Source organism: Triturus cristatus, chromosome 7, assembly GCF_964204655.1.
Source record: "Triturus cristatus chromosome 7, aTriCri1.1, whole genome shotgun sequence".
NCBI classification, from domain to species: domain Eukaryota; kingdom Metazoa; phylum Chordata; class Amphibia; order Caudata; family Salamandridae; genus Triturus; species Triturus cristatus.
In genome coordinates, this window is record NC_140590.1 from 555178860 (window position 1) to 555199806 (window position 20947).

The 20947-nt window shown below is 46.0% G+C and overlaps 1 protein-coding gene across 11 annotated transcripts in view; it reads right to left on the minus strand.

Annotated features, from left to right (window-relative positions):
• SLC25A19 (solute carrier family 25 member 19) overlaps positions 1 to 20947 on the minus strand; it is a 277279-nt gene that overhangs the window by 249911 nt on the left and 6421 nt on the right. For 3 of the 11 annotated variants that reach the window (XM_085617024.1, XM_085617021.1, XM_085617028.1), the window contains exon 2: positions 2138 to 2205. The exons of the other annotated variants lie outside the window; for them this stretch is intronic. The gene's annotated coding sequence lies outside the window, so the exon portion shown is untranslated. The remainder of the gene's footprint in view (positions 1 to 2137; positions 2206 to 20947) is intronic. 11 annotated transcript variants of the gene reach the window in all.

Below are 20947 nucleotides of genomic sequence, written 5' to 3' on the forward strand. Positions count from 1 at the left end.
TAGTGTTCCAAATATGTAGCTCAATAAGCATACAGGGTAAAGGACTTATCTGATAAAAGGAGGCTTCAAGTAGGACCAGGCTAAGGATGGCTGCCGGTGACGCAGTCGGAAAAGAGTATTAATAAGACATCGTTGCACATCCGGTGCATTGCATTTTAATCAGCCATTTATTAGAATTAAAGACATCCACCAACTATGGAGTTGCAAGTTTTAATCACTAGGAACTCATCACCTTGAAACGGGATTTATAATTGTGTGGCTTTCCTGAAGAAGGCGTTGTATACGCCGAAACGCGCGTCGAGTTAATAAAGATATTGCCACTTTTTAACTTTTTATTTATACATATTGATTAAATGTAATGTGTTAAATATTGTTTCATTTTTTAGATGTTTTGTATAAATATAATTTGTGTAAATAATATGAGAAGAAATTATTAAAATAGTAACAAATTTGAAAATATTTTTTCCGTCTTCCTTGGTCTTCTTATTGTCATAGATATTGTGCAATTTGTTTACTTTATTGATATTGCCTAGGACAATGCATGAAATACAATGCTGCAACGAATACTAAGGAAAAGAGGAGGACTAGAGAGGCCTGAGAGGGTTGGTGAACAGAACTGTGTTGCTCATATGTGATGGGGACAGTAGAGAACACCCCCATTAAGTTCTACTAGACACATAGGCCACCAGCTCTTCACTGACTAAACAGACCTTGCCCCAAGTTCCATTGTCCAAGAAAGTAAATATGTCTGTGGGGTTTACCAATGTAAAATATAACAAAAAAGTACCCCACCAGAGTTCAAGGGGGTTATTGCCTATAATGTACTGGACACAGTGAAGGGGGGGGGGGGTGATTGGTCACCCCTCATGGGTATGCTAGCTCCGCATGACTTGTGCGGGGAAGGAAAAATCATTTTTATATATAACCCTCACACACCCTAGTGGTGTCATGTTTCATTATCGGGTTCACACTGACTCCTAGATGTCAGGGAGGGCTCAACCATATTCCGTGGAGCACTAAATAGATGGGTGACCAAGGGGCTTAACTAGAGATTAAAATCCCTCACCTTCTCCTAGGTATCCCTTTATTAGTGGAGCTGATGGGGAGACTAAAATAATAACTCTCGGGAAATGTGGACTATTATGGTCCTATGACCCTTATTTTTAGACCAACATGTTTCAGCCCAACTCTAAGGCCTAACAAGGTCCTGGGCTTTCATCAGGGTATAAGAACAATGTCTCTCTGGTAAAAAAAGTCAAATTGACAACTGGTAGATTAATATCACGTAATTGTGAAAGGGCAGTAATAGTACTTGCCATCAGTAGTCGTTGCTGCGAATCACCTGCAATAGAAAATTCATGGCAGGTGTATTGTTGGGTTCACTCATGACATTTGTGCAGATTGAAGATACGTATATTAACTATAATTTAAAAGGAAGCAGTTTTGCAACATCACGCGACGACCCATGGTTCAGGCATGACATTAGAAAGCGAAGGTACAATCTGAACGCAGGGCTCATATGGTCAGCACCTCTCTGCACCCCACATTCATGCCCAAACATATTACCAAGTTTGCCACTAATTGCAACACCCTTACCCATCTTGTGCACGACACCGCATTGCATCCTGCACAGGCCTCACTACATAACTTAATCTCTACCAACAAAGCATGATTAATGGATCCTATCTGATGTTGAGAAACGTGCTTTGGGGCCCTAATAGGGATTTGAAGCACTACACTAATACTGCACAATGGGTCGTGCAGTCCGATTCAGGAATACAGGGTTGCCTCAGGAAACATTTATGGACACATTCAAATGCTTTTCAACGCACGGACAGAAACTCAAGAGCATTGATGCAATTCAACAGCACTATAACATAGTGATAGTCACACACAAAATATTAGTGATAGGACTTAAGAATCATCAACAGGAGCAAGTTATGCTTAAAACAATAATATGGGAAATTGAACACACCTCCCGCTGAAAGCAATGACCTGAATTTACAAAAGCCAAATTGTTTTAGCAGTGCATATGTGAGTGCCAAGCAATAACGAGAGCTAAAGCTCCTTTACATCTATTAGTGCCTCAAAGAGCAGTCAGAGAAATCGATGCTATGAGAAGCGCTTCATTATTCACCTGCTGCGCAGTTTTCTTTCTGTTCAGTAGGTTCCAAGGAAGCATTTTTGCAGCATGGGATGCAAGTTCTGTGATAGAAAGGACTGCTCTTAGAGGGTGGTTATTACTGTCACTCTAAATGGTACACAGAAAACAAACATGGCTCATTTGACCTCAGGTGCCCGGTTGCACAGATGTATGAAGAAAGGAATATTAAGGATGGAGGGCGGGTGGGGAGAGGGAAAACAAGCCTTGAAGTTACATAACAAAAGCAAATAAATAACAAGGTTTTAAAGCTTTACAGACTACACACTAACAAAGGCTAACTTCCAGAAACAGTAGCAGAAAGCAAAGAAAAGAAATAGTGCCCAAAACAAAACCTACAAGCAAATAAGTGTAAGGCTACAAGAACTTGGGCCATGCTCTGTGGAAAGGAACATGCGAAAAGGAGTAACATTTACGAGAGAATGGCCACATACAAGCAAGCATTTACAAATGACACTGAATAACAAATTAACCCCTTCCCTGCTCATGACGAGCTCAGCTCGTCATGAGTCACAGTGGAGCTGTGCTCATGAAGACCTGAGCTCGTCATACCGGCTGCGGCCCGCCCACGAGCGATTAATTCCCCACCAGTGCAGCGCGGGGTCGTGACGAGCTCAGCTCGTCATAAGCACAGTTCCACTGTGAGTCATGACGAGCTGAGCTCGTCACGAACACAGAGGCGCCGCGGCCCGCCTCCCCCCCCCCCGCAATGTAGGGGAATTACCCCCGCAGGGAAGGGGTTAAAAGCAATGGGTAAGCCCACAGAGTGTAAATAACATGTCTCGAAGAGACAGCGCATGTGTTGTCTAGGTGAGACCTGAAAAGCAGTTGGACCCTATACGGACATCTTAAATGTTTCGGAACAATAAACAGCGAGATACCATCGAGTGGCAGTGTAATTAAACATGTCACACATCTCCAGCAAAATCAGGCAACAGACCTCTGTTGAAGCGGCTTTGGTATCATGCTGATGGAGCTGAATAGGGGAGGAATTTCATTTGGGTTGAGCAAGTTCAGAGGGGAATCATCTTGTGGCACACAAGCAGGCAGTGCTGTCACCTTATAATTGGGATCCTGCCTGAGGTGGGAGTATATTATGTTAAGTTCTAGACTGAAAACTAAACAAAAGCTCATTCCAGTCCTTAGACAGGAGGTGCTTCCAAAGTCCTGAGACGTCCTTCTTTTTCAGTGCTTTGCCCTCTGTCTCAGCCTATAAAGTCCCTGACCGACTGACACATGGAGGTAGGTTGGCCTTCCAGTTCCTTGGGATAGCGTGTTTTGAGAGCAGTAGGGCAAGGTCTAGTAATAGGGTTATTGGCTTGTTCTTTTTAATGTATTTGAATGCATCCTGGGCACAGAGTTGTGTAAGGTAGTTTATTTTTTTACCTGAGCTAGCTGTGATGTAACCATTGATCAGAAGTGAGATAAGGACTGGAAAGTCCATAACATGCAACAGGTCTGTGCTTGTCGAATTGCAATGAGGCCAAATTGTATTTCCCCAGTAAAAATGTGTTTATTTTAGCAAGTAAGAGGTAGGCTCTGTGGAGCATATGTAACTGAATGCGTTTAAACCTGGCACTTCTGTAGGCACCAGCTGGGTAGGTCAGTATCCTTTCCCATTACTGGTTATGTAACACTTTCTCAACATCTGTTTCGGAGATCTTCTAGGAAGACCAGAGTGTACACTCCAAAAGCTCTGGACTTTTAGTTCAGTAGCTGCCAGCCACTAACCATAGTGTGGATGTACTGCAGGACTGTGTGGGTTTGCGGCTTTGCTGAAATAATGCTCCAAACGGTGCGAAAGGCATGTGTTAATGCACTGCATGTTAAAACCTGGCCTCTGTGGCCCAATGTTCTGAACCCCTAGGCCACCCTATCTGAAGGAAGTCTTAGTTTACCCAGTGTAATCCCACTTACCCAAAATAAAATCCACCTGTAAGACGTCAAGGTTACAAAAAAACTTCCCTGGAAGATACAGTGGGAGATTGGCAAAAAGGATATAAAAAACAAGGAAGTATTGTTGTTTTAGATAGGGCAATAAGAACCATCACCAATGCGACTGGACTTCAGAGTAATGACACAGCCCAGTAGGTCATGTGACATAGGGGAATGTTATATTATGTTATGTTATTGGTAATTTGTAGAGCGCACAATCACCGGGTAGGTCTCTTGGTGCTAGGTAATAAAAAAGACGAGGATCCCTACTATTTGTAAGCTTGTGTAAACAACCACGTCTTTAAAAAGTTGCCTAAATTTGGTGTAGATGGATGCCTGCCTCATTTCCAATGGAAGGGTGTTCCAGATGCGAGGGGCTGCGATAGAGAACCTGCGTCCTCCAATCCTGAGTTTTTTGTAAGTAAGTAGGGGTGACCAAGAAGTGAAGGTAGCTTGATCGTAGTTCTCTCGTCGGACAATATTTTACAATGCAAGCTTTCACAAAACGCGGGCATCTCAAATGCAGCACCTTGAACACCGTGCAGCATGCCTTAAATCTGCATCTCTGTGCCACCGGCAGCCAGTGGAGGTCCCTAGTCACCCACATGATAGAACCCCCTCTTGGAAGCTGAACTATCAGCCTAGCAGCCTGGTTTTGAATTAACTGAAGCTTGCGCAGGAGGGATTTCCAGAGATCCAGGTAGAGAGAGTTAGCGTAATCCAATCTGGACATAGCCAGTGCCAAGATAACTTGGATCAGGGCCTCTCTCATCAGGAATTTCTTAATCTTTATCTGCCGAAGTTGCAGGAAACAAGCCGATGTCACTGCACTGAACTGCGGTTTACATGATAGATCCTAGTCGATGATCACACCCAGACTTTTTACTGCCCTTTTCAGAGTTGAAGGGGATCCCATCTCACAAGGCCACCGCCCCGGATTCCAACATACTGTTCTACTCTTAGTGAGGAATGCCCCAGTTGGTCCCCCCATGACACAACCTGATGGGCAGGGGTTCCACTGCAAGGTCAAAGAGGAAGGGGGACAATGAGCCATGGTGCCTTTAAGAACAGCTATCAGATCTGAAATATGTCATCCAATTCTGACTCATGCCAGGTGTGCAGTGCAAAGAGGTTTGATCATGCGTACCATGTATCTGCCTAATCCAAACCTCTCTAGCAATTCAAAAAGATAGCTGCAGTCATGGTGGACCAAAGTTTGCCCATTGTAACTGAACCAGTAGAGAGTCATTTACAGCTAACTGCAGGAGTGGCAGAGATGTTGATGAGTTCCATAAGTGCCAAGGCCTGCTTACATGAGTAGGTCAGCGCCCATGAAGGCATACCTCAACTGCAGCATGAGCTGCTGGTTACCCAAGTTCTTTGTAGGAGATGATAATTGACGTTGGGAGTCAAATTAGTAGTTGCACACCTTTATTTTCAGTCTAGGGGGACATCTTAATAACAGTGTGACACCAGGCTGACACAGATAAGTGTGACACCAGGCTGACAAGATAATGGAGGTTGTGTTGTGGCAGTAGGTGGGGAACAGTGCTAGACTACTGGTGTCTGCAAAATAGTACCACAGCAATTTCTAATTACAGATCGAAGCTAAACAGTTAAGTCTGCTGCCTTACAGTATTACACAGGGGTGGCATTTGGTGGCTTTCAGTGCAGAGAGATTATGTACCCGCCTGCCAATTTCTAATGAGGAGGCGCTCTTGATACAAATGGGATACCCCCATATCCAGTCAAGGTCATCATATAGTTATGTGGAAGGTAAAAACCAGGTAGATGTGGCAGAGGTATGTCAGAGAGGAGCCACACATCCAGATATGTTTTGCGCAGTCTTTGCCAAAGACCCAACAGACTGGGAATTAGCCTCAGCTGTGACAATGGAGTCCACAAACGGACTAGTGTCTTCGCAGGAAGATCAAATCACTAGGGACGAGGACACCGCCAACGAGGTCAAACAGACACCTCCCTCAGGGTAGGGGCACCCATGCTGGTGAAAGGCAGGCCCTCAAAGAACTCCTGAAAGACCGTCAGGAGATGGGGCGTCGGCAGCTGAGGCAATCAATTTTGGTGGAGTCACTTTAATATTAATGGGGGGATTCAATAGGCATATGGTGTGTTCAACTAGGGAGGGTGACACCCCTGAGGCGTCCATATGGGTATTAAAGTCTCTCTGAGGAGAATTGTCAGGCGCGGCCTCTGACCCAGTCCTCGGAGAACCGCGGGCCCAGTGAGTTTCCATACTGGTCCAAGAATGTACATGCAGTTCCAGGTAAGAGTGTTGTCTTGGAAAGCACCAGAGAGTGAGCTTGGGATAGTTAGTGGCAACATTGCCACTCACTTGCTAGAGTCCGAGTGTAGCAGTGAACAGGCTCATCATGCTCACACCACCAGGCTGCACAGCCAAACCTCGCCTCAGTCCGCTCACCAGTCAGTTGGGGAGATAAAATGCAGATTTTTAGGAGTGGAGTGGCAAAGCTGTAAAGCGTATGCTAGCACCATCTAGGCAGTCATAGCCAGACAATTCTCTTTTACACATCCACACTGTGGCATTATAAACTGAGACAGGTGTGCTTCAGGGGGTTGGACCTGCTTGTCCAGTGGACAAAATACATCTGTCCTTATCCCCAAACAATAGGTCTTGGGTGACTAGCAACAGGAATTGCACACCCCTGATCCTCAAAGGACCCCACGCAAGGTTGCATATTGCCAATATACTAAAGTTACTCTATGAAAAACAGGGAATGGGTAGTAATGTACAGAAACCAGTCTACTATAAACATGGGGAGATTTTCTTTTAAGGATGGAAAGCCCTCAGCCACCATCCATGTGGCATGCTTTTTCATAGGGCTCCTCCTCAAGCCTGTAGGTGTGGGCTACAATCCTTTACATACAAAGTGTAAATGTATACAGAAAATGTGAGTACCTGTAAAATTGAAAAGTGCAGACCATATATGTGTAAATCTTGTTACGATTTGCAAGATTCAAAGCCTGCACACAACATGTTAGTTTCAAGAATGTTTTTGCCATTAAACACTCTTGAAACTAACATGCTGTGTGCAGGCTTTGAATCTTGAAAATCTTAACAAGATTTGCCTTCTCGTATTGTGAGCTGGTCTGCACTCTATCCAACTGATGGACGTGGCTGGTACTCCTGTGAGGAAACTGTTTGGGGGATGGGGATAGATATACATGTATAGATTAACCACTGAATAAAACCAAAGGTTACAGGGACGTTATAGTTAGGTTCTGAATTTACTCGCACAGAACCATAGAAATTCAGCAATTATAGTTATGGTTAACTCAAATAACTATAGCTCATGCCCCTGCCAGAAATGGTAATAAGGACGGATGCAAGCCCTCTGAAGTGGGGTGCAACATTAGGAGACAGGGAAGCGTAAGGAAGATAGCCACTTCAGGACAAGGCAAAATCCTCAAACTGGAATGCGTTGTCCACGGTTTTAGGAATGCCTTGCTGGATCAGCATGTGCTCATCAGGACAGACAACGGAACAGCACTGATGTATTGGATGAGCAGAGTGGGGCCACTCTCAGTCTCGTTGCCTGAAGATTGTAAAGTGGGCAGAGAGGCATCTTCTTCTATTGAAGGCAACTCACATCAGGGGAGAGGACACAATGGTGGCCGACAGACTGAGCAGGGTGTTTTCATCCTCACAGAAACTCTCTTACCTCTGGTATTCTACCAGATATGCCAGAGGGTCGGGGAGCCTTTTGTGGACCTTTTTGCTTTCGGAAAGGATACCCAGTGTCGTACAGTTCTTACTTGCTCAGCACGACTGCATTTGCTGGACAACATAAACGTCAAAACTGCGTAAAACTGAGTCGGGATTTAGCTAGGCTGGAATTATGCGATGGGGCGACCTCGACAGTGTCAGCAAAGTGCTCCTCTAACTAAACAAAGGAGTGATGTTGTGTGCATAATGAACTTCACCTATGTTGCCATGCTGAAGTTCCAGTCAGGCCGCCATTATTGATTCTATCCTGACAGAGCTGTCACCGAGCGAACAATAACAAACTACAACAACATTCTGTGCAGTGAACTTTAGCTTTTGCACAGAATGTTAAAGGCTCTGATAATATGCCTATGAAGAAGTGTAATTGTAAGCAAAAGTCATTTCAGAGTACATTATCCCATAAAAGCACACAAGCAAATGTGTGTCAAGTGTCAACGTTCAAAAAAAGATGTCAACTTTAAACATGAGCATGTAAATGGTGGTGTTCTCCCCCAGGCCTTATGTGACCACATGACACCAACTTCAGGGATACTTCTCCTGGTATCGGGATCCAAAAGAAAGGGGGGGCAGATGTCCTGTTGTCCTCATGACCTTCTTGCCTTCGATATACAATCCGACCTATCCCTCTCATACAGAGTCTTCCTTCAAGGATAAGGATGGAAATTGTGGTGGTACTACCTTTCTGGCTGAGTAGATCTTGGTTTTCCCTCCTGAAGACTATGAGAGTTCTTCCCTTACTGGAGGATCCCATTGGCTCCTTTCCCACTCAGATCAGTGGTGTGCTTGCCTCTTCAGAAATTGTCTCGGTCAGCCTGGAGGTTGAAAACCTTGGGCTGTATAGAAGAGGGGTCCCTCAGCACCTAGCTAAGATCATTCAGGGGTCCAGGCGTTCCACTACAATAAACTTCTACTCCAAGCATTTGAGAAGTTTTTTAATTTGGTGTGCTGATAAATCTCATCTCTAGAGTGTGATATTTCTTCTTTTTTGCAGTTCTTGCTGGATGGGTTTCAAATGTGAATGGCAGTAACTACATTAAGAGCTCAGTGGCGTGGGCATCAAGGGGAGCGGCACTATGATGCACAAGCAATATTGGGTGAATTTGTGGCTGCCTACGGTGAACTATATGCATCCAGGCCAACAGCCACTGAGACCGAAATCGCGGACTACCTCGAAGACGTGGCGATAGCGTGGCTGTCAGATTCACACCGCGAATACCTCTCCCAGCCTATCACGGTCGAGGAGGTCACCGAGGTAATCAAGTCGCTGCCGAATGGCAAGACGCCGGGCCCAGATGGCTTCACGGGCGAATTTTATAAAGCGTTCGCTGACCAACTAGCCCCACATTTGGTGGAAATCTATGGCAATGCTCACGAGCAACAACATTTACCGCCAACCCTGCGCGAGGCGCTGCTGTTGGCGCTACCCAAGCCACAAAAGGACCCGGAACTTTGCGACTCCTACAGACCACTGTCCCTTATCAATGTAGACAACAAGATACTGGCAAAACTACTTGCGACCAGGCTCAACCCGCTCATGCCTAGATTGGTCCTGCCTGACCAGGCTGGATTCATACCGGAACGCTCCACGGCACATAACACGCGTACACTGTTTGCACTCGCGCACTATCTAACACCTGAGACGAGGGCGGCGGCGGCCAAAGCCTTTGACTCTCTGGAATGGCCGTATATGAGCAAGGTGCTAAGGAGGATGGGCTTCCCGCCCATGTTCCTCCAATGGATTAATTTACTATATGACGCACCTGTGGCACGGGTTAAAGTGAATAAATATATCTCAAGCCCAATTGACATTCGGAGAGGGACGAGACAGGGCTGCCCCCTGTCCCCCCTCCTGTTCGCGCTTGCGCTGGAACCACTTGCGTGTAAAATCCGACAAGGGCACCATTACTCGGCCCTGCAGTTCCCGCAGCGGCCTCTACACATATCACTGTATGCAGACGATATGCTACTCTTCGTGAGGGACCCACAGGCCAACCTGAATCGGCTACTGAGGGAATATATCAAATTCGCGCGACAATCCGGGGTCATTATAAATTGGGCCAAGTCCATGATCATTCCACTGACCGACAGCACGCAACCACACCCAATGGACTATCCTCTAGAATGGAAGATGGACCCGATAAAATATTTGGGTGTGTGGTAACATAGGGACCCGGAGGTCGTGATCCGGACCAACTACGGGACGGTGGTAGACGCACTAGACGCGAAGGTGGGGAGGTGGATCCAGCTGCCACTGTCGATGGCTGACCGAATTGCTATTGTTAAAATGGTGGTGCTGCCAAAGCTGCTCTACCTCTTCACTAACATCCCAATTCACCCTCCAGCGGAGGTGTTCCGAAGGATCAACTCGCTGGTCCTTCGCCTTATCTGGGCAGGAAAGACGGCCAGGGTGGAGATGCGGACACTGACACTGCCTTACAGTAGGGGAGGGTACGGGGTGCCTGACTTCTGTCTCTACTATCTCTGCGCACAAGCACAATATGCACATTTTTGGTACCACAAGATCCCATTTCTTACCCACACTGCGATTGAGGAGGGGGATGCTATGCCGGTTCCCCTGGAGGCGATTATCACCCATCGCAGGCCCCCTTTGCACATGAATGACATAAATACTATTGATGCTACAAATAAGGCGTGGCATGCGATGGGCAAAAAAGCTAATAAATTGCCGCTGTATGCCCCGGCACTCCGGCTTCGGTGGCACCCGGCGATATCGGTCACGCAGGAAAAAGTAGGACTGGAGCTGCTGCGCCAGGTGGGCATCGACACCATGGGGGACCTGTACGAAGATGGGACATTTAAAACACTAGAAAACTTGACATTCATTAGTAACATGACTGCGCTATTTCGCTTCAACTATCACAGACTGCAGAGGGCTATGAAACAGCTGTACCCAACGTACCCGTTGGAACCCCCGGGGCTAACCGCACTGCAATGGCTGATCACTACACCTGCGAGAAAACATGTGGTATCCACACTGTACACGAAGATGCAGGAGGACATAGCGGCAACCACGACTGCTTCCATGGAGAAGTGGAGTGGCTGTCTTGACACTCCGCTAACGGAGGGTGAATGGACTGCCGCCTGTACTCTGACGGGTATGCTGACACCTAACGGCAATCTCCGTATTCTGCATTTCAAATACTTACACCAGACATACTACACACCGGCCAGGCTGCATCGCTATGGGCTGCGGGAGGACTCTAGATGTGAGCGCTGTGGTGCAGACGGGGCAGATTTCATACACCTAGCCTGGTCATGTGAGGCAGTCGGAGAATACTGGGTGCAGGTGACGCAGAAGATTGGGGCTATGGTGGGCGGGGAAGTGCGATGCGAGGCCAAAACCTGTTTGTTGGGAATACTGCCTGACTTTCGAGCCCTGAAACGCAGGTTCTGTATGATTGCGCTACTAATAGCTAAAAGGAGGGTCTCGATATGTTGGAATGGCAAGCGCAGCCCGAAACCCGCTGACTGGCTCACGGACTTAACATATTGTAGGGATACCCTGAAGACCTATGAAGAAGAACTTCCAGCCGGATCGCAACCCAGAGACTACTGGGTGTATTTAACCCAATATTTGCAATCGCAACAGCAGGCTTAATAAATGACTCGCACATGAGATAAATGATGGTGGGTATGAGAGGCTCCTGCTTAGGACATGTAAAGACAAAATTGGATGAAGGATGCTGTTGTGAACTGACCGCATTGTTATGATTGTTTTTTTTTCTCCATTTGTTCTGTTTGTATACATTTACAAATGCCAATAAACAAAATAAAAAAATTAAAAAAAAAAAAAAGAGCTCAGTGGGCTTCAATAAAGGCTTTTAGAGAAACATGGGCTGATGCCAGCAGTAACTTTGATTGGGTAGTTAGACTTTTGAAAAGTTCTATTTCTAGACAGGTATCTAGACCTTCTGTTCCACCTTGAGACCTGCCCTTAGTCCTTAAGGCTTTACAGTGTAATCCCTTTGAGCCACTGATTTCCGTTGACTTGATAATTTTATCTTTTAAGGTGGCATTCCTAGGTGCTATTACTTCCACTAAGAGCATTGGTGATCTAGGTGCATTATTATGTACTCCCCTTTCCTAAAGATTTTGCATGATATTGTATTGTTCAAGCACCATCCAGCTTTCCTTTCCAAGATATCATCCAAGCTGCACGGGGAGCAGGAGATCTTGTTACCTGTGTTTTTCCTTCTCCATCGTCAAGGGGACAGGAACATTTTAATTTGTTGGACATTAAGAGGGCTGTTGAGAAATACCTCCAGAGGTCTGAGGGGCATAGGAAATCCGAAAATGTTTGTCATATTTGGAGGCACAAAGTTTCTAATGTGACTAAGTAGAAGTATTAAGTCCACTATTAGGTTGGCTTGTTCTCTGTCGAATACAGTGGTCTTCAAAAGTTGTAATGCTGCACACACCCCCGCCCCCCCAGTAAAAAAAAAAGTCCCCACCTCCCCCTCAAAATGTTTCACAATGTTTATATTAAACTGCCAATGTTTAAAAATGTCTTAACATATTTAAACATTGCAGTTAAGTTATGTTACAGTTTTAAAAATGCAATCAAATACATGATTGCCAAACATACTATTTTGGTCAGGCAGGCCTAATTAACGTGTAAAGTTATCTACAGTGTGATTATTCGATTATGGATGAGGGTTTTAGAGAATATTTAGGGTCCCTTCCCTTTTGAGGCTTTCTTCCAGCCATGATATAAATGACAAAATTGATGGCCAATTACGGGGCAGCTTAGTGCCACTCATTTTTAGGTCTCGCCTGCGAACGCAGCGCAAAGCGCTGCTTTCCGCCAGCGAGATCTATTGTTGCTGACTTGCCTCGGAAGTGGGACAGGAGATGGTCACGCGCAAGGCTTTTTGCGGATTTGAGCCGGTGTACGCGCACGTGAACACGCACGTGCACACACGCGATGTGCACATCTCCTGTCCCGCTTCCGACGACATGCCAGCCCCGTTGGAGCGGCCCGCTGCAAGATGGGGCCGCTCAGAATTTTCAAAAGTACACTTTCGCCAATAATAGCCCACACCGAGCCCTCCCAGCCCTTCTTCGCTCACCGGGCTGCTCTTCTGGGGGTGGCTCCTCCTCGCGGCTGCAGCACTTCTGTTGCGGGGCTTCCCTGCACTCCTGGGAGCCCCGCGCTGCTGTGGTCATCCTCGGCCGCCGCAGTCTTCACCCGGGCCCCCTCCTAGGACCCGGGGCTTCTCTTCACTCCGGCCGCCACTGCGGGGCTCTCCCTTCAGCATGGGAGCCCCGCGTTAGCACGGCACGCCGGTTTCTGTTTTTGCCGGAGCAGGCCCCGCCCACGGCCCGGGCAAGGGCGCCTGAATTCCGGCTTGAAGACTAGTTCTCACTCTTGTTCCATTGTTCTAGTGTCTTTTATATCTGGTGTCTCTCTATGCGCTAAAAGCTGTCCCCTCTCCGCATGCTCTTTTACCTGCCCTGTACTCTCTCTAGGGCCTCACATATGGGACTTGCTCTGATTCAGTTGATAAAGTCAACTTCCCATTTTCAGTATTACGCCACCCCAGACCGCAAGCTCTGACGTGTTTTCAACTGTGCTACGTACCGTACGTGGGTAGCGGCATTGGCGGTGCGGCTAAAATACACAGGCGATGAAACGTTGGCGCTCCTACGTAAATGGGACTTACTTTAGGGGTCGGTCACATGCCTACAGCTTAAGAGTGGTCAGACTCATCCATGGAGCATTGTGATGAGCCGATTCAGCATGTTAGATGAAGATTCCTTAGAAAATTAAAAAACAACTCCACTTTGGTGAGTACACTTAATTACCCATGTGAATATTGTGTGTTGTCTTCCGTTACTTTGTATTGTACGCTTCTGCCATGGGTTCGCTTTTAGAGCTCTGTGTTGAGGTGAGCCAGGAGCATAACAGAAGTCAGAACTTTTACATTTTTTCATAAGTGTTTTAAAATGTAAACATTAGTGATTTAATCATGTTTAAATGCAAACTGGTTAAATGCCATACAAGCCACCTTCTCAAATCTATTTCTAATCGTTGCCTCTTGCAAACAAGCCATCTTCCTTTTCACTTTCTCTGCCCGTTTAATGCACATGGGACATAATTGCCCATATGAGCTCCTTACATGATCTGCAGCATGGATTTAGGTTCGCCAAAATGCCAGGTATAGTAGAAGTTAAGAGATATATAACAGCGGTAATGCACTCGATTTGCTATGTAAACCTGTTTTCTCAAAGAATCACAATTTATCAAAGTCAGTGTGCGCCCTCTGGGTGGTTTCACCCCGCCACCCATTCAAAATTGAAACGATTAATCTAGGACTGAAAAGTCTTAGACAGAGTGCGCACTACTCATACACTCAGAACATTGAGTGTTTACAATGTTAATCAATGAAATTGAACATCAATAATGTTCACAAATAAACAAAGTGATCTGATACACACAAAGATTCCTTAGTTACATAAAATCAAATCAAATAACTTCATGTAAATTCAGGTCTCTATCTTGTTTTAGTCACAGGTGAAGAACTTCAACAAATCTTTTGTGAATTCATTAATTCAAATTGCTTGCTGTTGTGGATATCATAATTCCCAATGAATTTCGGGTGCAAAATCACCCTTCATCAGGCGAAACCTATAAGTAAACATAGGTACAATGTAACTTTTTTTATTTTATCGACCATGTCAAAAAACAATATTTCCAGAGCTGGCCTTCAAACTCCGGGATTGATGTTCAAATTCATTGATTAACATTGTAAACACTCAATGTTCTGAGTGTATGAGTAGTGCGCACTCTAAGACTTTTCAGTCCGGGATAGTAGAAGTGACATTCCATGCCCTTTCACCCCAATGACATCAAAGGAAGTGACATCATATGACCTTGAACCTGATGAGGTCCCAGAAAATGATGCCACAAGACTTTTATAAACTGGGAACATATCAGGAAGTGAGGTCACTGAAGTTAAGAACTGAGCAATGAGTGCAGGCTCAAGAAAAGCACAGCAGTTATGGAAGCAGCTAAATGTCTATTTTAGTCACCACCTATATTTTCGCTAGAGTGCCACAAAGATATGATAGTAGCACAGCAATTACCTACCGAGGTACAACTATTGAACCACATATGTTGATGTTGCGTAACAGACAGAGCTGCCGACGTTGGACCTGGAGAACCAGGTCCGCCTCTCGGCATCAGTAATTCTGGGCTAATCACTTAATCTCCCTATGCCTAACAAAAAATAAATGTGTCCTTGTGTAATGTAACTGGTGCTCATGTAAATCCTCCAATACCTTTGGGTCAAGATCATGCTGTATAAAACTACAACAGAAAAAAAACAAGCTTTTGCTATGCAATAGGTCTCGCATTTGCAGGAGTTTGAGCTATTGGCATTGTAAATGACAATGCCTTTTATTTATGTGTTTTGAAAACCTACAAGCGGTACGTAAACACGCGCTTTGTACTTATAGTCCTTGCTTACTAGAAGAAAGGCTGGCAGTAACTGCAACTCTTTTACAGCCAGCCTTACTTCTCCTAAGTAAGGACTACAAGTACAAAGTGCTTTTTTACACACCGCTTTGCAGGTTTTCAAAACTCATAAATGAAAGGCATTGGGCCCAATTTACAAAGGTCAACTGAGACAAAAGTCTAACTTTACGACTTTTGGTATTCACAAAGAGCATTTACGAGTAGTAAAGTTAAACTTTTGTCTCAGTTAAACTGAAGACCAAAACTTATGTTTAACTGAGACAAAAGTCTAACTTTACTACTTATAAAGGCCGTTTGTGAATACCAAAAGTCGTAAAGTTAGACTTTCGTCTCAGTTTACCTTCGTGAATCGGGCAGACTGTCATTTACAAAGCTAATAGCTCAAACTCTTGCAAATGCGAGACCTATTGCATTGCAAATGCTTGTTTCCATTGAAAACAAAGCACTGTTATCAGCATAATGCTACTTTTGGCCTGAGTCTGCCTGCTCCACCCACCCGAGATCACATTAAGACCCCTGGTCTAATGTTTCTTTACCAGAATGTATACAGGGAAAGTCCACCTGAGGAGTGGCAGCCTCCTGGTCTGAAGCACAAGGAGTTACCCGGCCAGAGCTATGTAGGGCAGCCACTTGGGACTCAGCTGAAAATTTGGTAAAACACTATCATCTTTAGAGGGTTCTTGAGGGTAAATCATTTGGGGAAAATGTGTTGAATTCAATATTTTAGGTATAATTTAAGTTCTTGATTCTTACACTGATTGAAATGTACTGAGCAGGATTGGTGTCTTGCATTTTCAATTTTAAGATTTTGATTGGTCGGGAAGGCCATGTTTTGCTTGAGTAAGCTTCAAAAGTAATGACTAGGGCGAGGACATGAGACGTTAGGATAATGCCCAGTTACTTACTGGTAAATCTCACTATCCTTAGTCCCTATTGTCCTTGTCACGGTAATTCAAATAAGGAACTTTTCAAGGTCATGAATAACCTGACAACCGTTAAAAAGGATGATGCTGTCAACTGCACTCATGATTTCTGTAACACACTGGCGCAGGCGTTTAAATCAAAGGGTGATCTAATTTATAATCAATTTGCCTTGCATACACCTAGCACTAATGTTACAGAACAGGAAGCTAAGACCGTAACCCTCTCTTAAATTTTACCCCTACCTCCCCAGTGCAATTTGGCACCCTTCTGTTAAGGACTAAATCAGGCTCTTCGGATGATCCCAGTCCTCCGAGGATTCTACATAATATTAGCCATATTATTAGTCCTCAGCTATCTGGCATCAATAATCAGATGCTCTTACAAGGAAAATTTCCAACACTGTGGAAACAGGCCTACATTTTACTGATATTAAAAAAACGAATCTAGATACAATGGATCCGGCCAACTATCGACCCATTGCGAGGCTTCCGCTTCCTGCAAAAATTTTGGAAAAAATTGTAAATGTAGAACTTTCTACTTACATCCTAGAAAACCACATTTTAGACCATAGTCAGTTCGGTTTTAGGTCATGTCACAGCCCTGAGACAGCTCTGATAAAGACCATGGAGGAAATACGCACCGCATTAGATGGCGGAGGGTCGGCGGCTCTCATCCTCCTTGACCTGTCAGCGGCATTTGATACCGTGGACCATACCTTGTTGATAGAACGTCTAAAGACCATAGGTTTGGGAGGAAAGGCCATCTCGCTTTTAACTTTGTTTTTAGCAGATAGAACTCAGACAGTGTAACTAGGCGATTTTAAATCTGCACCTTTTATCCTGCCTTGTGGGATACCACAGGGCTCTTCATTGAGCCCGATGCTTTTTAATATTTATGTGTCTGAATTAGTACCTTTGATCAGAAGTTTTGATCTAATCCCAACCTCTTATGCCAACACCCAATTGGTTATTTCAACAACAGACAAGGATGTTAACTACTTCATCAAACTTCATGATTGTATGGTCTCCCTAAGCAATTGGATGAGTAGGTGTTGGAAAACGATGCAGCATCTGTGAGGCCTGCACAAATAACATGACTACATTTGTCCTTCACTGGGAACCAAACACCCAATTGTAGCGCCTGACTCTCAGAGGGTAGCGTTGCAGAGCAGTCTGAGGCTTACTCAAGGGAGGTGGTGTGGGCTAATAATCGCCATTTGCAGGTGCACCAAAATAACACTCAATAATTGATTGTCCAGTCTGTACTTTGCTTTATAAAAGTAAGAGTACATTTATTAAACACACACACTACTCAATACTATGCACCAATTTACAAATCTACATAAGCTGTTGGAATTACGTTGTGACATTGCATAACATCTCCACCCCTCCCGCAAAGGGGGGGTGGGGTCTAGTACCACCACTCCCATGTATGCACATCAACTTGCCCCCAATGCAGATAGTTGAACATAACCTAGAGCGAGGGCCCTGCGCACTGGCACCATCCCAGTGGCGACCCACCCCATTACCTCAACAAGCATTAAAAAGGGGTAAACCTGCCTTGGTGACACATGACCCTGACTGAGCATCTCCTACTGAACATAAAGTATGCACCTCTATATCTTAAGGGCTCGCAGTCTGGGGACTTCACCTAAGCGCAGCAGCAAAAATCCATGTTTATGCACACTTTAGAATGACAGTACTCATCACCTTGGTTGATCATTTGAATGCATTGTAATTACAGCCCCTAAAGGCATCACAGATGAAATCACAGGATTGCGCATATACAGCCAGACAGCTTAGCAGGACTGTCTGGCAACATAGCCCCACTTGGCTTAGGACATCTCCTTACACATGTGACTTACAGTCCCTTCAAAAGAAGTACTCCTGGCAACTACAATTCTCCTGCAGTGCGCCTCTTCACTTTAAAAGGAATCACAGGTAAAAGCATGGGATTACGTAAATACAGCCAGACCCCCTAGCAGGAAGGTCCAGCAACATAACTCCATTTAGCTTAACATCACCTTACACAGGTACTTCACTTTACACATGTGACTTCCAGTCCACCTAAAAAGAAATAACCAATAGTAAATGCATTTTGGTGCAATTACACCACTTCACCTCCAGGGGATGCCCTTCTCCAGACATACCCAACTCAGCCCTTCACTCCATGATGCACTTCATAGTACACCCTCAGCTGTAGAACATAAGTTCCAGCCTAGAAGGTGTTAAAGGCTGGCTGAGCCCTTGAGGGGTTATTCTTTCAGATGCCCCGTGAAACTTATGGGTGGACTGTTCTTCTTTATGCTGGGGGAGACTGCGGTGCTCCTGCAGCCCTCCTGCACCCCTTTTTCACACATGAGGGTGACCCCCCCCCACCTCTGAGGGCCACCAGGCACCAAAATGGCAGATTTCTTCGTGCTGGGGGGGTGGGGGGGGGGTGGGGGGGGGGGGGGAGACTGCGCTCCTCCAGCAGCCCCCCCCAGCACCTTTTCACAAGTGAGGGTGAACCCCCTCCTCTGGGGGCCACAAAGCACCAAAACGGCAGATTTCCAAATCCCTTGCGAGGCATTATGGGGCGCTTCATGCTCCTCTTTACCAGCCCCAGCCACTGGGAACACTCTCCTCCGCCCTCAGGGTCTCTGATTCAGCAGGGTGCTGTCTTTACTTGCTCCCTGCGCCAGCCTTTCGCCTGGCTTCCTCCGTGGCCTCTCTTCTCCCTGCGCATAGGCCACTGCTCCTGCGCACCGGTCCTGGGCTCTTCTTCTGGTGCTGTTAGGGTCCTGGGGGCAGTCAGGGGGTCTCTCCTTCCAACTGCCCATTGCGCCAGGCTCCAGCACCTTCAGCCTCAGCAGACCACACCCCAGAGAGCTTCTCTTCCTGTGCAAGCACTTTTTAAAAGTGGAGTAGGGGGCTGGCAGGAAGTCTCTGTTGGTCCTATCAAACAGCGACACATCACGTCCCTGCCCCTGCTCCCTCCTTCTTGTCCAGCCTCTGGGCTTGTTCAAAATGGCGTCGTTCAGGGTTTCTGGCCACATGCCTTTGAAGCCTCTTCCCCCACGCTGCCTTCCGTCCTTGGTGCAGCCTGGTGCCTGGCACCCAGCGACAGCGGTTGATGGATTGGCCTGTAGCCCCACCCATCTTCTCTTCGTGGAGAGAAGGCCCTAGCTTGTGGAAGAAAGGTTATCAATCCATCCAGCTGAGGTCAGCCCTCAGCCTGGGTCTGGTCATGGCTGGCTCAGAGAAATATGACAGTTCTCTCCAGCCTCTTCTCTCCTCCTATCTAAAATTGCACCCATCTTGGTACCTCACTTAACTAAAATTTTTAATCTTTCACTTGCTCACTCAACGGTCCCCTCACACTGGAAAGAAGCCATCGTCAGACCTATCCTGAAGAAGCCCTCTGCCGATCCTTCCCTTCCTATGAATTACAGGCCCATTTCGCTGCTTCCGCTGTTTGGCAAGGTCATGGAATCCCTAATTAATACTCAGCTCATTAACCCCTTCGGTGCTCATGACGGAACGGTTCCGTCATGAGCCACGGTTGAGCTGTGCTCATGACGGAACCGTTCCGTCATGACCACGCCCGCGCAAGATTCCGTCAGCACAGCGGCGGAATCTGCGCAGCATGGAAGGGGTTAAACACCTTGAGTCCAACAAAATTCTAGATCCCTCCCAGTCTGGTTTCAGGGCATTCCATAGCACCGAAACAGCCCTACTTGAAACAGTCGATAACATCAGGTTGGCACTGGATGCCAAACAATCAGCCATTTTAATATTACTAGATCTATCCGCAGCCTTCGACACCATCTCACACAGCATTCTGATAGAACGGCTGACTGAGGTTGGTGTCGAGGGCTCAGCCTTGGCATGGATCAAAAGCTACTTGACCGGACGTACCTCAAAGGTTCAGATTGGCAAATTTTCATCTGCTAATCAGGAAGCAGACAAAGGTGTGCCCCAGGGCTCTATTTTGAGCCCCACGCTTTTTAATCTTTATGTCTCTCCCATTGCAAGATTAATTAAAGCCTACGGATTTGAGACCGTATCTTACGCTGACGACACTCAAATCCTTATCACCCTGGGACCAAACGCAACCGACACCAAATCGAGATTCCAAAAATGCATGCTAGCAGTTAAGGACTGGATGACAGAGAACTATCTTCTACTGAATGCGTCTAAGACGGAGATCATGCTTTTTGGCAACGCTCACAAGCATTGGTCCGACGAATGGTGGCCAGCACCGTTGGGCGCCTGTCCTCCTCCCAAACCAGCAGCCCGCAACCTGGGGATATTGCTAGACAATAAGCTTACCTTGACAGAACACATTAATAACATCTCTCATACCAGCTTCGGTCTCCTGCGCAACCTAAAGAAAATCTTTAAGTGGATTCCTCTGTCCTCTCGCCTACCATTAATCCAGGGACTAATCATTAGTCGCTTGGACTATGGCAATGCTCTTTTTGCCTCCATTAATGAGAACCTCCTGAATAAATTACAGGTTCTTCAGAATACAGTAGCCAGAATGGCCCTCGATCTACCCGCCCGCACCTCCTCTGCCCCCTGTCTGAAGACGCTTCACTGGCTCCCCATTAAAAAACGTATTAAGTTTAAAATGTGCTGCCTAGTCCATAAAACCCTGAGCGGCAATGGTTCAGCCTACC